Here is an 11,731-nt window from a genome sequence, read left to right as displayed (position 1 = left end):
GTTTGCGTCGCCGCTCCTACCCCCAGCTGTGGTGTAGCTAGTAAACACGTACGCGCGGCTTTCCACGTCTCTTGTTCTTCTAATGCCCTGCGTAGGGCCACTTCTACTTTCCCCCACGCTTTAAGGCTTTTACCACTGCCTGAGGATTTAGTAGTCTCTGCTAAAGCGGCGGTGCATCTTTCCCACACCTCCGGATGTAATATTTCTATGGGACGCTCAATCGTCCCCAGCTCTAGGAGTCTTGCGACAGCAAGATTAAAACTCCTGAGCTCGCATTTAATTCCCCACTGCTCATGAACCAAACTCACGACCTTCGCGATGGCCTCCATAAGGATCGCTGGTCCCGGGGGCGTCCCCCCTGCGCTGTAGACGGACCTGCCGCTGCAGCTGCTGTCTCTCGTCCAGGAGAACCCCGTTGCCCGAGCTGATTCCCGGGTTTCGGCACCAAATATGTTGCCTCCTGTTATGAGGCAAGGCGACCTGGTCTCAAGGGACAGCACGGCGACCCAAACTCATCAGGGTCGCTCGGGCCAGTGACGGACGCAGACACCAATGTGGTGGACGGTCAAAAGGCCTTTATTATCTCATCTCATGGGGTTTTATAGTCTAGGGGGTTTCACTACGTCAGAGGGAGGTCTGCAGTACTATCCATGGTTAGTAAGGAGTGGAAAGTTACTATCGTTAGGGGGGCTACATTCCTGGTCACATTCCTAGGGAGATCTCTTATCTCAGGTGACCAGGGGAGAAGGGAATCCTGCTGCTTTCCGTCACATCGCGTGATCTTCCGTTCGCCTATCCCTATCTACCACAGTGAAATACCTTCTCTTGAGTTCAGGGGCATTAGGGAAAGGGAGTGTGTGCCCGAAAGCTCAGCTCTGTCAGCCATATTCACCTAGTAAAAGGTTTCTTTCCTGCACCTGTGTGTGTGGCCAATGCCAAGGGATGGCAGCTCTTTCTGTTGTCGGGGCATTGCAGCCTCCAACTGCAGAGTATGCAAACTGAGCTGCATTGAAATGTGTTCTCCAGGGCTCAGTTTTGGGGCTGGTCCTTGTAAACTTCTTTATTGATGATCTGGAGATGGAGATTGACAGCACCCTCAGTAAATTTGCCAATGCCCAGTTGGGTGGGAGTGTGGATCTGCTGGAGGACGGGAAGGCTCTGCAGTGAGACTTGGACAGACTGGATCAATGGGCCAAGGACAAGGCCATTGAGGTTCCACAAGGCCAAGTGCCACATCCTGCAGGTCACCAGCCGCCTCAGTGTGAGCCAGAGTGTGCCCAAGGGGGCAAGAGGCCAATGGCACCTGGCCTGGATCAGCAGCAGTGTCGGCAGCGGGACCAGGGCAGTGCCTGCCCCTCTGTGCTGGGCACTGCTGAGGCCACACCTCGAGGGCTGTGTCAGCTCTGGCTCCTCGGGAAAAAGGACATTGAGGGGCTGAGTGTGTCCAGAGAAGGGCAGCAAGGCTCACAAAGGCTCTAGAAAACATGTCCCATGAGGAGTAGCTGAGGGAGCTGGGTTTGTTCAGTCTGGAGAAGAGGCTCAGGAGGGACCTCACCGCTCTCTCCAGCTCCCTGACAGGAGCGTGCACTGAGGGGGGGCTGCTCTCTTCTGCTGGGACTGCACTGAGAGCCAGAGGAAGTGGCCTCACATTGAGAGGAAATTCAGGTTAGACTTTAGAAAAATATTTCACTGCTCAGGTGTTCATGCCTGGGAATAGGTTGGCCAGAGGGGTGGTGCAGTTGCCATCCCTGGAGATGTTAAAGAGACCTCTGGATCTGACACTGGCAAATGGTTTAGTGGTCTGTGTTTGCAGTGTCAGTGCTGGGCTGACATTGAACTGATGGTCTTCAAGATCTCGTTCACCTCTGTCGGTTCTACAATTCCAAGCGCTTCCCGCCTGGCTGAGGGGAAGGCTCAGGGCTGTCCCGAGTCCGAGGGCGGCCGTGCCCTGAGGCGCTGGGGTGGCGCTGCGGCTGTGGCGTCTCCTGAGGGGCCGGGCGGGGCTCTGCCCTCAGCTCCGCGAGATCCCCGCCCTCAGCCCGGCGGGACCTCTGCTGTCCTTCAGCCCGCAGATCCCACCCCTCAGCCCGCAGATCCCACCCCTCAGCCCGCAGATCCCACCCCTCAGCCCGCAGTTCCCACCCCTCAGCCCGCAGATCCCACCCCTCAGCCTGACGATCCCACCCCTCAGCCCACAGATCCCATCCCTCAGCCGGACAGCGCTCGGCAGCGGGCACCCGCCTCGCCTCGGGGTCTGCCCGGAGCCACCCGCGCCACTGGATCACAGGTACCCGAGCCGTGCCCCATTTCCCCCCTCGGGACTCCCCAGCCTTCCCACAGAAGAATGCAGCTGCTGTTTCTCTTTAAACTGTTGCCTTCCAACTATCCCTCCCCCCCGCCCTTACTTTAAATTTGTATATGTTCTTTCCCTTTTATCTTTGGGCTGATCTGGAGTGCTTGCTAAGGCTTCAGAGGGGAGCTCTGATAACGAGCTGTAAATCACACACGGCTCATCTGAGGGAGGAGGGTGCGAGGGAGCTGAAATAGGCCAGGACAGCCCCAAGTCCTGTTCCACAGCGCAGCGTCCTCACGGCCTCAGCTGCTGCTGTGGGGTTTGGTTTCCACAGGACGCCAACAACCCGCACTTCTCCCCTCTGGCCTTTGCTCCCTGGGTTTTGAAGGATAAGTCCTGCCCAGGCTGGCTGGTCTACTGACCGTGCCAGCCATGTGCTCTGGTGCTGCTGAGCACACATATTGACAGATCTGCACTTCTCCAGGAGTGGTTTCTGAAGTCTGAAGCAATGTTACTGGGTTATTTTCCATAAATGATGGAGAAGAGTTTTAGATGCAACATTTGCAAGCTGTTTGTTGAAGCAAATCTAGTTGTTTGTCTTTCCACCTTGCTCTGTGATGAAACAACCGAGGTCAGCTATTTGCATCTAATTAATGTATGCTGGCTTATCAATACTATTTTGTGTACCTCCTGTAGGTTGCAAAAGTCAAAAAGATCGAGGTAAAGGTCGAAATATACATCCTTGTATACATCCAGTTTTAAACCCCTTGTGCTTCTTATATTGCATAATTGTATAAACATGTATTAAATGAAACTCTTCTGAAAAGTAATTAGCTCCAGAGCAAACTCATTTTTACAGGCTTCCTTTTGTTTGGGTGGGTTGTGTTTTTTCTTAGGCTGGCAGGGTGGTGGCAGTAGGACAAAAAGAGGTGAGAAAGGCTGGCAAGCTTTTTCCTTGTTGTGGCAGGGTAGGATTTGCAGGAAAATGAAATGCATGTCTGTTATCACTTCTGAAAGGCTGCAGAGAGATGACCACTCTCAATTCTCGCTGTGTAAGGGAAGCAGCAAAGGAATGGGGGCAGTCAGTAACTCCCAAGAGAAAGCAGGGCTGGCTGTCTTCATTAGGATGACAAGGATTCTGCTTTGAGCCTTTGCTCCACTTGGAGAAGGAAAATGAATCCATTCTTAAGCTGCATTTGCCACTGATTTAAAGTTTCTGCCTGGAGCGAAGTAATTTTTGGAGAAATTGTAAGAGGTTACTGTGATGCTTGCATCAACCTTCTCTGTTTGGGACTTGGGGCGTGTTTGAGGGAGCATCTTTGTGCCTCCAAAGCTGAATGTCACTCTGCTGCTCTGCTCTCAGAGGCTGCCCTGTGGGGTTTGAGAAGAAGCAATGCTGTGGGGTTTGGTGGGTTGCATGGTTCATGGAATGTGGCAATGTCTTTGGGGAATTTCAGTGGGTTCTCCCTGTAAGGAACATGTCTCTGTGCTCACTGCCCTTGGTTTGATCAGTGCTGCCAGAACAATGCTGATGGTTTGGTGGCTCCTTGAGCAGCAGGAGGCCGAGTGTTTTAGAGTGTCCATCCCCTAAGTAACATGACTTGGTCTTAGTGCCAGTTGTTGGCTGATGGCAAAGTTGGCCACTCTTGTAAGGAAAGTTGGATCAGCTTTGTTGTGATCAGTGACACAGAGCAGGGGATGTTCTTTACTGACAGTGCCCCTCAGGGGTAACATGGAATGACCTGATTTCTGCAGAATGTCCACTCTCAAAAGATGATCACCTGGGAGTTACAAATGCAGGGCTGTCATAAAAGACTGTATTTCCAAAGGAAAACTCTGCCATACAACAATACATTCAACCGTGTGTGTGTGAGATGACAAAGTAAAAGCAGAAAACTGGGAAAAGTGCATTTTAGAAAAATGATGTCATTTCTACTGCATATATTATAAACACTGCTAATCTGAACAGAACTGAAAAAACCTTTTCCTTGCTGTTGTAGAACAAGAACAGAGATTTAAAAAAAAGGAACACTCAAAAGGTGCAGATAAGTCAGTGTGGTAAGATATCTAATATAATTTGTCATTATAATCTGCATCAATTTTACAAAGTTTTAGTAGACTCTGATAGGCCTGTTGTGGGGTGGTGAGCAGTTGGGAGAACATGTTTTTTCCTAATTTCCACATTTTGGATACTGTATTGGCTATGCAAAGGGTAAATCCAATGTCAAACCTGCACACATAGTAAAACACACCATTACGAAGTCACATTTTTTGGTTTTAATTTGCTAATATTTATCCACACTTTTATTGTATTTTAACTTCTTTAAGAACCCTCAAACCTTGTAAGGGTTTACTGTTAACAATACCTTCTGTCACTGTTAGAAATAATTATCAACTAAGTCTTTTAATGATACCCCAAAGACTAAGAAGCAGATTTTCCAAGTCTGTTTTCCCACCTAGGGTTGTGTGTAGGTGCCCAGAGAATATTTTGTGTTCTGTTTCCAACCACGTGACTGAGGGCTCTGCTGCTGTGCTGCATGGTTTATGTCTCCTGTACCTCAGTACCACGGAGCAGCCTTGTGCTCTTGGACTCTTTCCTTACTACTCCACAGATTTTCAACTGCACCCTGAATTTTATTTGCACTCTGAATACTTTAATGGCTCTGTATTATTTACACTTAATGCACCTTGCAACTGTGAGTTTAACATTTAGTAGTTTACATCAGACTTTCTAAGAGTTACTAGTAACGAAAGGCCAGAAATATTAAAAGGAGGCTGTTACTCTGAAAGGAACTCATGCTCAAATAACAAAGGATGGACAGAAATATTTCTAGGTTTGTTGTTTGTGGCTGAATAGAAGTGATGTAGCTCCATTTTGGCTCACTCCCCCCCCCTTTTTTAAAATACACCTACATACTGCATTTTGACAGGTTTATTCTAATACTGACTAGATTAATAGAGAGAAAAGATAACAATTTTAATGAAGCTTTTTGTGTTTGCTCCTAGATATGAAAACAGATCTGACCTTACTGCTGGAATGCCTTAAATCTCAGTTGGACTGCCCTCTGTCTCAGCAGGAGGCTGTGGTCACTGTCTATTCCATTTGCCAACAAAACAGTAAGAAAGGCTTTTCCTTAGAAACAATGCAGGCATTTATGTTCCCCATATATGCCAAGGAACTGGTGGGCACTGTAAAAATGTCTAAAGGACATAAGGCTTGAGATGTTGGGAAATCATAGAAGCCTTTCATTTTGCAGAGAAACAGAAGCAAAAGTTTTTCCTCTTGTAGGTGAAGCAAGCGAATACTTTGGAGGAATTGGTGGTTTGATGTTTAGAAATGACCTTGCCAAGTCGAGTGCTCATTGCATCGTAAAGGAAGCAGCTTTATTTACATTGGGGATTATTCTAGAGAGTAATGGCAATAAAAATAACACTGTTTGTATTTCTGAGTGTGCTATGGCCCCCTGTCATTACTTGTGCTCCTGCTTTGTCTCCATTTTCTTTTGGTCTCACAAAATGAGACTACAAGATTGTCAGTTGGAGCAAGGGCAGGGAAGGTGCCCCAGTTGCCCTGTCCATCCCCAGATTTGATCTGTGCCTTGCTGACTTGTGCACACAGGGTGTCTTTAAGTTACCAGACAGCTGCACTCCCCCTGTCCCTCAGCAGCAAGTGTTCAGTGACTCCTGGATTGTTCCAGAGCTTGCCAGGGTCCTGCTTGGTGTAGAACTCACTGCAGGGGGAAGCCCTCAGGCACTTCATAGTCCTGCCCTGTCTCTGCTCCCCACATACTGGCCACAATTGAAACTTAATAATTTAGGATGATGAGTAGCTTACTTGAGGTTTTCACTTTTTGTTTTCAGTGTCTTGTCAACAGACACTGTTGACAAGTACACTGTCTTGTGTACTTCTGAGTTGCTTGAAGAACTCATTTTATTTTGAATTAAAAAGGATTCTGATGTGAACTTGAAAAGAATGTCTGTTTCTGTCATCTTAGTACTGGTGTCAAATAATGGTAAGTTGGTTTTTTTTTCTGTGTTATGATAACTCTCCTTTTCTATTTGCCAATCTGCAGTCCAAAATTTGGAACATGCAATAAGCAATGTTTTGGTGAAGTGAATTTATAAAGATGAATGTTTGCATGTAACCGAACCTGAATTGTCGAAGTAGGTCATTGCTCACTGGGATTTCCTTAAACAGCAGAACGTGGTTTAGTTCTAAGAAGAGAGTTTGCAAATGCAAACCCATAGTTTATGAGAGTGTCTAGAAAGAGAGAGACATGGAAAGGTTATTTACCAATATGTTGATATGATTTTGTATTTCCTTGTGGGGAGGATATGTGCTTAGGAAAGGGAATGTATGTATGTAAATTCAACTTGCTGTTAAGATTTTGTCTGCAGTTGCATTTGTCTCTGGAGTCTTGTGTGTGTTCTCTTTTAGAAAATGGGCAAACCCATGTCAGAGACACAGGCTGCATCAGCCTGCTGCTGCAGTTGTTCAGGTGAACAGGGCTGCAATTCAAACAGGCAAATAGTAGGCTGGTTAGCAGCTATGTTTCCTTGACTGTCTGGGCCTTGCTTGCATTTCCTTAACAGAACAACTCTCTCCACATCTGAGAAGAATCTGTCAGCTGAAAACACTGATCCCTGCTATCAGCTCTGGTCCTCAGTGTGCAGCACTCTCTGTGCCTGTGTCAACAACCCCCAGCACGAGACGTGTTGCTCTGAAAACTGTTGAAGAAGTCCAAAGATATTCTCCAAATCGGTAACACTTTGGTTTCATTTTAACTGTTCAGCTGAAGTTGATTTCATTGTGTTTTGATTTGGGGTAATTTGTTTTTACTTTTCTAGAAGATAATCAGAACATTTGCTGTGGGGTTTTTCCCTATGCCAAAGGGTGGCTCGAGAGTTGCACAGAGCCTGAGATAGTTCGTCCCATCTGTTCATTTCTTGGTCTCACAGTTGCAAACAACTGGAAGTGCAGCTCAACCTTTACACAGCTTTGAATTTGATAAAAGGAAGTTTAATTCGAGAGCTAAATGGGTTTTTCTTTCTTGTCAATATCTACAGAGTCATTTGCTGTTCTTTCCACTTTTACTCTGACCACTGTACTCCACCATCTTTACTTACACTGCGCTGTGCTCAAGTCCACAAATAGCCACAGTCTGCTTACATTTGATAGGGTCAGTAAAACTGCTGGGAGCTGTTCTGATTCAAAGTGTGTCTAAATTAAAGTCCTTGTGACATGGCTGAAAACAATGACTTAGGTAGAACTCAGGCATGATGTTTGCCATTTGTGTGCACATATCAAGGTCATGTTTTCCTGGAACTATTTTATCTGCGGTTACTGCAATTCTTGAGATTAATGTATCTCCAGCTTCTGTTGTAGAAGAAATGTAATGACTGACACATGCACAGAAAAACTCTGATGGACTTACTTGGTGAAAAGCTAAAAGAATTTGCAGACTCTGTTGCTTAAATCACATTTTTTTCTTTTTTCCACTTAGCAGATGTGCAGAAATCTTTTGTTTCTATTGGAGGATTGGATACATTAGCCAAAGCTCTCCTTGAGCTTATGCCTGATTCCTGTTTGTGTCACTCCAGCATGAGACTTGCAGTGGTAGTAACAAAGACTCTGAATGCCTGTAATGCTACTAACTGTGAGTGGAAAGACATTTTTGATCAGTGGCAACTTTAAAATGCTATTTTTAAAGTCTTGTGCTGGTGGAAAAGTTGCAGAAATGAATGCTTAAAGGCAGTTAAGTTCTCCACATCCCAGTGGATGTTGCGATGCTTTTTAAAACTCAGAGGTGTAAGTGGGGAGTGATTCAGTTCATCTGAGGTGGATTACTGTCCCATTGTTGCTCAAATGAATGCAGTGAAATTTAAACCCAACTGAAAATTAAAATTGAGATGCTCCTGCCCATGCTGGGTAAGTAAAGCTGAGCTCTGGGCCTGGATTTGACCAGTCAGTTTGGATCCTGGAGTTATGCCTGTGGCTGAATAATAAATTGTGTAGCTTTAGGAAGCTTTAGTCATTTAGAGGTGGAGCTGAACGGACGTGGTGTTTGTGCACAGCACACTCTGCTCTGGTTTGCTGGCCGGGTACTGCTCTCCTGATGAGGTTTTGTGTTTTCCACAGAAGGTTTGCAGAAACCTGTGATCCTGACGAGCCTGTGCTGTGGCCGTGGTTGCTGTACCTCACACTTCTGCCATAAGAGCTTCAAATGGAAGTTCCCAGAAGTTGAAAAGCATCAGCCTGCACTAGTTGTGAGGGTAGTTTCAGCTCAGTTGGGTGTGACAGGACTGGGCCTCAGCGTGGATGCTCTAGCAGTGGTGTTGCCAGTGCCAGGAAGGGCTTGCCCCCTGCTCTTTTTATGGCAGATACTCTGCGTGTCAAAGCTTTTTCAACTCTCTGGCTTCATGCTGGAGCTGATCAAGGACATGGAGAAACTCAGCAGGGATCTCCAGAAGCTGCACAGTGCAAAGCCCTCCTCATTCATCAGATCTTCTGCCTCCTCTCCGTGGAGCACAGGCTGGGAGGATGGGCAGGGCTGGTTTTGGGAGCAGCACAGGAGGGGTGGGGTAATCTGAGCTGTTCAAGGTGGAGCAGGGCAGGGCTGAGCAGGCCCAAGGCTTTGAGGGCTCTGTACAGTTCCCTCCAAACCCAGCATTTGATCCTTGGATAATTCCTGTACATTCACAATCGACTTTGTTTTCCTTCCAATTATTTTAACCAACAGCTGCCATGAGTGTTGTCTTGGCAAAGTATCCCACTGTGTCAGAGCTGCTGAAGCTGCTGTCCAATGAGACACTGAGCACAGGAGAAAAAAATCAGTATTATTCTAACAATTGGACACTGTACTGAAGTTTGTGGTAAGATTTGCTTTTTCTTTTTCCTGTCTGTCAGCTTCTCCTAAATTCTCATCCACTGACTCCTCTTGTGGTGTCACTTCATCAAGACTGGAACACGAGAGAGAGTTCAGTTAAATAATACAATGTCAGTATTTGGACAAAAAGTTTTCTAGAATGTTCCATCTTTAAATTTTAAAGCTTGTTAGCAGGAAGTGTCTTAAGTAGCTTTGAAAAGTAGACTCAATATGCAAGAATTCAGAGCTGGGCTTAGGTGTCTCAAGGAATAATTAATCCAGACTTGACAGCTACTACAATCCAGACCTAGCAAATGGGTTGTCTTGAGCACCCTTTTCATGGTCCTTGGCACATACAGCTTCTCTCCACTGCTTACAAGGCCAGGAATATTTGTAAAAGCCATGTAAGAGCATTGGTTTCAAGACACAGAAGCAGTTGGTGGCTCTAAAATGGTTTTGTCGTGTTCCTCAGGGCTTGCCCAAGCTTATCTGGCACAAATACAGCACTTCAGTTGGTATTTTGTGGTAGTGCAAGCAAAGAGAAAGGGAAATTCATTTGTACTTGTGGTGTTTCTCATGTATGTTTAGAGAAACAAGAAAAAGACCTTGTGTTCAGAAAGTTTGATTTTTATCCTCTGAGTGCCAATAACATGTTCAATAATTAGCTCAAGAGGTCATAAATTTATTTTAACAGACATTTTTTCATTAAGAACTAGTGAAACAAGACTTAATGGAAAATGTCTTTTGAAAAGAAAAATTATTAAAAAATTATTTCAACATAAAAAAGGTTTTTCTTCAAATGCCAACACTGTCAAAATAAAAATGGCAAAAGTTTTTATTTCCTTTTTTTTGTTAAGTTTAAAGAAGAAAGAACTATGTTTAGCAATTATCCATTATATGATTCCATATGGGAATGAGAGCACAATAAAAATTCAGCCAATGACAGAAGAAATGAGGAGGAACAGATTGGCTAGACCAGGCTTAAGCTACTAATTTTATTTTGCTAAATAGAAACCTTGAGATTTTGATATTTCTGCATCCCAGGCCTCACAGAAATGTTGCATATCTACTCCAAGAGCAGGTCGTGAAAGAGAAGAAAAACAGGAGTCATTATTCAAATGTTTTGAGCCACAATTAAATGAGCTTGGAACTCCATCGAATAAGTGGTCTCAGTCCTTCAGTTTTCTTACAGCAACCTGAGTTCTGGTCAAATCATCCTGTGGGATGTAAAGCTCTCCTGCTGTCACTGCAGCAGGCTCGGGTCTGGAGTGAAAATCTCTCTTTCTGCAGAAACTTGCAGAGAGTTGCCAGTATTGGCCCCTACAATGACTGTAAGGTGAAGGTGTGTGGGGCTGAAACCAAACCTTTCCTTTACCATGTCCTGTTCTAGAAGAGAACCAGTGTGAGCTGCCTCAGAACAATGGTCTGCCACTCATGATTCAGGTATTGACAGAATCTCAGGACAAGGAGCTCGTCAAAGCTGCTACTTTTGTGCTGCAGAGCTGCAAACAAATGAGTAAGCTTGCTGTGACTGCTTTAAAAAGGAGAGGGATTGTTTCCATCTCTGTGTTCTGCTGATTCCCCAAGTGATTTTAACTTCTGTGGCAGCTTTTTTTGTAATTCTGTATACTCCAAAAGATGTTTGTTTTCTGCACAGAAAGTTGCCTATTTGTCTTTAAGAACTGACTTAGGCAGAAAAAAAAAGAAGTAAAAATTCCAAGAGTGTTGCAAAAATGCATTTGTGAAACCTCTCCATGTAGGGCCAATTCTTAAAGCTTTCCCATCTCTAAATTGTGTGGAAAAGATCAACATTGTCATTTATCACCCAGGGGATACTTTCTTCCTGGGGGTGTACCACTAGAGGGAGGGAATAAACCAGGAGATAATCAAGCCTGAAATCACTGTGTCTGCACTGATTTCCAATCTGAAGAAATCTTGATCTTTTTTTTCTAAAGTAGGATGTATTTTTGGGCCCCCTGTTTCAGTTTTTTATAAATTACCTGTACAATCCCTCCCATGAAGCAGAGAGACCTTGTCCTCTAATCTCTAGAGCGTGGAGGGTGTGCAGTTGCTAATTAGGAAAAAACAAACCTGTATCTCCATTTCTGTGCTGCAAGCACAACAGAGAGGTTTGTGTCAGATTGAGGTGTGGAGATTTGTCGTGTCCATTACTGTGGAGTTGTTTTTTTAAAAAAGCAGTGACTCGTACTGGTGAAGAACCCAGAGTTAATTCAATGAAAAAGCTTTTTTTTCTTTCACAGCATCATTGTGGAAACAGTTTGTAGGAACTCTAATTGCAAGTTCACCTCTTGTAACAGCAGCTTATATTTCAAGTGTGTTAACATTTATGTAGAAATCTTAGTTTTATAAAAATTGTAATTTTGCATTAAATTATTGGGGCTGTCCCTTAGCATACAAAAATGTAATAAATGCTTCTTAAATGTTGTGTTTACATGATAAAATTTTTTTTATTAATGTTGTTTTATATTTTATAAAGCTGAACAGTTGCTCTGAAATGATATGATAACTCATTAAATGTGAACAGTGCAGAAGAATTGGATATGCAAGACAG

General features: G+C 44.7%; 1 pseudogene; it reads left to right on the top strand.

Annotated features, from left to right (window-relative positions):
- The first annotated feature begins 1,077 nt into the window (after positions 1-1,077).
- On the top strand, positions 1,078-11,159 carry LOC132334616 (telomere repeats-binding bouquet formation protein 1-like; annotated as a pseudogene).
- Positions 11,160-11,731: the final 572 nt, after the last annotated feature.

Source organism: Haemorhous mexicanus, chromosome 16 (genome assembly GCF_027477595.1).
Source record: "Haemorhous mexicanus isolate bHaeMex1 chromosome 16, bHaeMex1.pri, whole genome shotgun sequence".
Lineage (NCBI taxonomy): Eukaryota > Metazoa > Chordata > Aves > Passeriformes > Fringillidae > Haemorhous > Haemorhous mexicanus.
This window is presented reverse-complemented; position numbering and strand designations above follow the sequence as displayed.